The sequence below is a fragment of the Euphorbia lathyris genome, chromosome 9, assembly GCF_963576675.1.
Source record: "Euphorbia lathyris chromosome 9, ddEupLath1.1, whole genome shotgun sequence".
NCBI classification, from domain to species: Eukaryota; Viridiplantae; Streptophyta; class Magnoliopsida; order Malpighiales; family Euphorbiaceae; genus Euphorbia; species Euphorbia lathyris.
The window spans coordinates 63,147,847-63,155,730 of record NC_088918.1 but is presented as its reverse complement, the minus strand read 5'-3'; positions in this window follow the sequence as shown (position 1 = coordinate 63,155,730).

The window sequence follows — 7,884 nt, the reverse complement described above, 5'->3', positions numbered from 1 at the left end:
TTATAATTTTGTTGCTAGATAAATCAAAACATTTGTACCCTCTATGGTTTGATGGGTAGCCTAAAAACATGCAAGGGGAGGAACGGGCTTTTAACTTATTGCGTGAAGAAGAAGGAATGAGAGGAAAGCATAGACATCCAAAGGTTCGTAAATGGGAATATGTTGGATCACGTTGATAAAGAATTGTTGTAGGAGAAACATAGCCCAAAATTTTGTGAGGATAGATGTTAAGAAGGTAAGTGGCAATTTCAACAGCATAGTGCCAAAAAGAGAATGGAATGGATGCATGATTGAGAATGGTGCGAATTATGTTAATAATTGTACGGATTGTACGTTCAGATTTGCCATTTTGAGATGATGTATAGGGACAGGAAAAACGTAATTCCATACCATTAGATTGACAAAAATGCATGAAAGGAAGCATTATTAAATTCACCTCTGTTATCACACTCACGCTCAAATTGAGTACGAAGGAAGGTACGAAAGCAGAGAAATGCAGAATAGACTTGAGATTTGCTAGCCAAAGGAAAAGTCCAAATAAAATTTGTATAATGATTGAGGAAAAGTACATAATAACGATGACCATTAGAACTTAATGTAGGAGATGTCCAAACACTAGTGTTCTAAAAATCGGGCCAGGCGGCCGCCTAGGCGGAGATTTTCATAACACCGCTCTGATTTTCGTTAATAGGGCGGATCAAATCGGTCGGCCGCTTTATTACCACCTAGGCGGATCAAGGCGGAACGAAGCGGTGCAAATCGTAAATCGCAGCCTAGCCTTTTACCCGCCTAACTTGTTACATAGTTTTATATATATATATATATATATATATATATATATATATATATATATATGTGTGTGTCGTATTACCTAACCAATCAAAACACTCAATTGAATTAAAATTTGAACCCTCAAACAAAAGTAAAAATAAAATATACTAAAATATTATCTATCTATATATATATATATATATATATATATATATATATATATATATATATATTTCTTTTGTCCTGTTACCTAACCAATCAAAACACTCAATTGAATTAAAATTTCAACCCTCAAACAAAATTAGAAATAAAATATATTAAAATATTATATATTCCTAAAATATTATCTATATATATTTCTTTTGTCCTATTACCTAACCAATCAAAACGCTCAATTGAATTAAAATTTGAACCCTCAAACAAAATTAGAAATAAAATATACTAAAATATTATCTATTCCTAAATCGTAACCTAATCTCATTTCATTTCTTCAACCTGGTGATTCCTCCATATGCCGCTTCCTGACGAAGACGAAGACCGGCGACTCCACTCTTCCATACGCGGCTTACCTTATTGTGGCATTGATGTGTTATTTTTATTCTTAAGGATATTAATATAACAAAATATTACAATATTTTTTTATCTTAAATATTTATTATTACTATTTTTTAGATAGTATAATTTATATTTTAATTGTATTTATATAATAATTTATTTAAAAAAATTCAAAAATTCAAAACCGATTAATCTCTAAGACCTCTGTCCGTTCGACTAGCGCCTAGCGCTTTTTACAACCTTGCCAAACACCACTGTGTATTAAATCAAAAGGCATGCAAGCAAAATTATTAGAGGACTGAAAAGATAATTTAACTTGTTTTCTATAAACGCCATGGTTGTCAAAACCAGACCGGTCAAAGAACCGGAAAAGATAAATGGTCAAGAATTCGAGGTTTAATCGGGGTTCAATCGAGGTTCAATAGCGGTTCAAAAATATTGTGAAAAATAATACATTTATTCATATTTAACCTTATGTTATAGTAAAATAGTAACAAAATTAATAAAAACACTATACTAATAATAACATTTTTTAATATTAATAATGAACAAATTCAATATGACCACAAAAAATATAATATGTATGTAGATATAAATTGCAAAATATAAATATATACTTTTTTTATCTTAAATAGTATTATTATTATTAATATTATTAATTATTAAAATGCAAATATAACTAAACAGTAGAATGTATATTTTATAATATAATTTATATTTTATTATATATATAAATAAAGTTTAAATAAAAAATAAGATTCAATATATTTAAAGTATAAACTAAAAAAATATATATTAAGATAGTAAAGGAGTCTTAATTGTTATAGGATGGACAACCATATAAGAAGAAGGATGTTGTAATGAATATTTTTTTGTAACATAGAATATATTCATTTATAGTTGATTTAGATCATAAATTGGATGATAGCATGGTGGTAAGTTCCACCTTCTTTATTGAGAGAGTGCGGGGATCGAGAGAAATGATTTTTTATATAAAATATAAGTGAAATTGAACCGAATCCGACCGCTTAACCAGGATCGAGTCAAACGGTTCACCGTTAACCCGGACGGTTTGAGCGGGTTTATCCGGTTTTCAGTTATATCAAAAAATACCTTCACCCGAACCGTAATCTTGACCGTTTCCGGGCGAACCAGGTTGGACCGATCGGTCCGGTCCACATAACCATGATAAACGCAAGAAGAACAAACAGAAACATTCTTATTCCTATTACATAAGATCAAATTTTTATTTTGCAGGGTTGCTCAAAATTACATGCCCTGGATGTCCCAGACGATTGTGCCAAATATCAGAAGAAAATGCAGTAAGAGCAGAATTAGAAGGTGATGATGAAAAGCTAGACCCGACTGGATATAAATCACCCGTACTATTACATCTCATGATAGCTATCCCCGTCTCTAAATCCCAGACGATTGTGCCAAATATCAGAAGAAAATGCAGTAAGAGCAGAATTAGAAGGTGATGATGAAAAGCTAGACCCGACTGGATATAAATCACCCGTACTATTACATCTCATGATAGCTATCCCCGTCTGTAAATCCTTCACAGAGAAACCAAAAGGATCAAATTCCACAGACACGTGGTTATCAACAGTAAACTGTCACACAGAAATAAGATTCTTAATTAACCTAGGGGCATGCAAAACATTATTGAGTTTTAAAGGTTGATGTGCATTAGGTAAGAAAGCATTACCGTAACCAGAAATAGGAACTCTATGACCATTACAAACAATAATATTGCCTTTGAGGCTCATATTAAAATAAGAAGTGAGTGTACATTTATTTTTCGTCATATAAGATGTTGCGCCTGTATCCATATGCCATTGTTCTGGTGGTGGTGTGATTGACATAGTGTGCATAGCTTCTATAATGTCAGTTGGAATATAGGACTGAGGAGATACAGTGACATTGACCTGATGTGTGTTGGGGTGAGGTCCCAAAATGCCGGAATTGGATGGCTATCAAGCCAAATTTGGTTGATTCGGCCAAGGGATAGTGGGATACGGGCAAGGCAGAGTGGCCCAAGGTTGCTGAGATGCCCATGGAGGTGAGTAGCCCATGGAGGGAATGTCGGGTACCTAAAATTCAACGGCAGCAGGATGGTGGCTGTATTGGCCTTCTCTCCCGTGATGATATCGACCACCATTACGGCCACCGCGATAAAATTGGTTGTTGCGATGTAGCGCAAGTCGTGACTGTTGAAAGACGGAGGGGGAGGTGGTGGTTCAGTCACCGTAACATTAAGGGAGACAGAGTTTGGAGAAACGACATGCTTATGGGCCCGAGCGGTTTCCTCCAGTACAAGTATAGACCCAGCTTTATGGAATGAAGGGAGAGAGTCACCATGACAAATCTGAGTGCCGACTGTATTATAGGCATCGGTTAATCCCAAGATGAGTTGTAGGACCATTTGATCATTAGAGACGGGATAGTCAACATTAGCCAATTGATCTGATAGAGATTTCAGTTGCTGACAGTAAGATAAGATATCTGAGAAATCCTCTAATTTGATTTTTGAGAATTCCTGTTGGAGAAAAAGGGCACAAGAATGCTTATTATCAGAGAAGATGTCTTAGAGACGGGTCCATGCTTTAGTTGTTGTGGAGTCAATTTTAATTATGGTACAGAGTAAGTCAAGGGAAATAGTGCTATAAATCCATTGGAGAACGACGACATCTATGTTGGCCCAAAGGTCCGAGTTTTATTTTTTGTTTCAGAGAGGTGGTAGGAGTCTCATCAGCAGCGAGAGTCAAGTGATCGAGAACCTGAAAAGCCTTAGCATGAAGTTTGAATAAGGCGACCCATGTGGGATAATGACCTTTGTCGATGTCGAGTGTAATTTTGATAAATGTGGAAATATTGGATATTGTAAGTGAGGGATGGATGGGAGATGAGGGAGGAGTGGAAGTTTTGGTTATGTCCGGCATAATGGAGCGGACGACAAGGGGTCGGCAGAGGAAAAGTTTATGGAGGAAAAAGAGTGATCGGAAAAACTGAGAGAAAGAGGGGAGAGAGTTAGTTTAGGGTTAGGTCTCTGATACCATGATAGAGTGCAACTCTTGATGATTTATTATTCATGTGTGAATCATATATATACAGAGTACAATCTGAATTATAATGAAACTCTAATCCTATAGTGATGGCTATAATCAAGTAATTAACTGTTCAGAATATACAGATAAATACAAATAAACAATATATATCTAATACTTCTCTTAGAGTTCTACTATTGTCATTTAAAATGGTTTTCAATTTTCTATTTTTGATCGTTCGAGTTTAAATTACATATATATGGTTTATGGTTAATTTGAACTTGTTTTGGTCTTTGCATTATGTGATGCACAAAGATTTCATTTTGTTCACGAATATCTCCACATAGGAAGTGAAGCTGCAACACTTTAGTTAACAAAAACAGATCTTAAGGGGTTTCCTGCTTAGCAAAATACCAACTTACTGTTTGTTCTTATCTTTATTAGAAATGAAAGATCTTTTGGTCTTAATTGGTGTTTTACTTGTACTGAACAGGTTTCTAGATATGGTAATTCTAATTTGGTTTTTACCATGAAGAGACCAGGAACATAGAAAGAGCCATCATTTACCTTTTATATCCAAAGACGTACCGCGACATTCCATTTTGACTTGTTAACTTTAAAACTGAGTTCAATCCAAGATTTTACAATTCTAATATTTCCTTTGTATTACTTTATGAAACAAATTTTGTGATGTTTTCTATTTGAAGTAATAAGTATGTATGGAGTTGTAACCAACATTGACTTCCTCTCGATGTATTCACGGGAGTTAGATGGTGTCCTCAATGTGATACATGTTTTAACAAATTTCTTCTTGACAACATATATATGCTTTTGAATCTATTTTTTCTGTATACTATATATGGTTCAACTGTATGTTTGTATAAGTGTACTAACATTCTTCTTTGTGACATAATTTAGGCCCGTCAATACCTTGATGCATTTCCAGCGTTATCTCAAACTAAGCTTTTTTCAAAGATGGAAGATGGAAATATTAGCACTTGCACATGCGAGTTGTTTATGTTTCTTAAGTTCTAATTCATTTCCAAATAAAGAGTGATGCTTTTGTGTATAAATTTTAATTTTTTAGGGATATAAAAGATTTGAGACCATATTAAAAGCAGTTGACAAGATAATTCTCTCTCATGGGAGTATGAGTATAGAACTCCTTCCTCAGAAGTTAAGCTTTATATTTTCGAACTATTAGAGAAATTTTATTGTATACTGGGCATACCACATAAAAAAAGTGATGTGGTATGGCTTGGCCATTAAAAATTACATCTGTTAAAAGAATTAACAACTCAATAAAAATAATTACGGGCAAAAAATATAATTAGGATTAATCCCCATCACCTTCACGTCTCTTCTCCCTTTCTCCTTTTTCTCTTTATCTGGATTTTTTTTCGAACCAAAATCTTCTCTCAACTTAATTCATTAATAATAATTACAACTAAAAAACATAAACCTCAACAAATAAGAGAAAACCCACTGCAAAACTTGATAGTGGGTTTTTTCTTGAAATTATTAACACATTTTACGATTATGATATTGAGTTTTTCCTGGAAATTATTAACACTTTTTACGGTGATATTGGGGTTTTCCTGGTAATTATTAACACCTGATGCTTGAAACCTTTAATTGATTGTTTTACACTGAAAAATTGATTGTTTCTTGTCAGAAAAGAGGCTAAAACTAAAATTACAGTAAATGATATTCCAGAACCAAAAACTATTCACATTCCTTCTCAGTATTTAGATGAAATTGAAGCAAAAGGTAAGGGTGGAGATCGACCAGATCACTGATGGTGGAATTTGCTTCTTCTTTTTGTGTGGTCGAGCATATGTAGTGGGGTGCTTTACTTCGACTTTAGAAGATACAAAGAAAGAGCACAGGGAAAGGGATAAACGATGGAGAACGAACTAGTGTTGTAACATCTCAATTTTATGCATTTCATTTCATATAGATATATGCATTACATGACATTGTTAGGGACATTAGAATAATAATATTAGGATAAGTGAAAATATATTACTTGGACCTATAAGGTCAATATTTGGACTACTTGGACCTAAATGGTCAATACGTGGACTACTTCATTACATGGACCGAAACAAGATTGTGTTATACCTGTTACCTGTTATTTGATCTCGGGTAGTGACTGACTGGCGGTGTCACAACATTAATAAAACGGTTCATTCATTTGCATTTGTATGACTTGGGTGTGAGACTTGTTTGCGTGATTGTTTGTGATTGGTATTCATTGATTGTTTATATTCACTGAGTTGCGACTCATATAAATCGCTAAATTTTACAGCTAGTTGAAGTGAACGTTAGACTGGGACTCTAGAAGCTTAAAGAACTGTAGATTCCATGGATGAAAGGTCGGTATGCTGGGTTCCATCTCACTCTCTCTCCTCTTATCATAAGCATGTAGAATAAGTAAACTTTTGGAACTAAATAAGTTGTAAAATTTATATATAAAGATATATATATATAAGTATATATTAACATGTACGTGTGTTAGACAAGGTGCCGACGGCCTCGCCCGGGCGGACCGGGGGGTGGACACCTCATGGCGACGTAAGCGGTGATTGGCGCCGAAAGCAACCAATCGTGGAATCAAGCTGCTCGGTAGGACCGGAGCTCGGAGTATGGAAGAGTCGCCACCCACGAATGGGAAAATGAACACCGATCCCTTGCGGGAGACCGGTGAGGGTTCGGGAAACTTAGGTACGAGCCGAGAAGGCTAGCTCCTTTCTGGAGAAAGGCTACTAGGCACCCCGACATCGCCCGGTTATGAACCACCGGCCTCCTACTCAGCGTGTTAGGCGATAACGGACTAATCGCATATTTCTTTAAGTTTAAAATTCATTTGAAACCTTTTCTTTCTCAATTTGAAAACCGTTTTGAGCATGTCATTAAAAGTCATTTTAGTAAAGAATCACCCATTTTGCATAAATTTAAAATACATAGGAGAGAGAGGGGGAGAAGAAAGAATCGATTTATTCACAATGTGATTTTATGCCTTAGTCTATACTAATTCTAAGCTAATCTCATTCCCCAAAAACGAGTTTATTTACATGGTTCGTACCTTAATCGCCATTGGAACGATTTAGGTACGTTTCAAAAACCCCGTTAATTTACATGACATTGACTCGAATCGCCGTTGGAACGACTCGAGTGTTTGAAAAAGTGAGATAAGAAGTTTTAACAAAAAACGTGGTTAAGCATACAAGTCCATTTATTTTTGTACAAAATCATTTAGACAAGAAAACGATTCAAAACTCTATTATTTACAAAGAGAAAACGATTTTAATTACAAGGTTCGCTCAATCCGCCATTGGAACGGATTAAGGTTTCAACACGTGATGTTTTGGAAACGGTTTAAAAATGACAAAAAACGTTATTTACACTTTAGGAATATCTAGAAAAGCTTTTAATTTAAACAAACAACTTGAAATCTCTTTTTGTCTTTTATTTTCTCATTTTTACTCAATTAGCCCTTACTTGA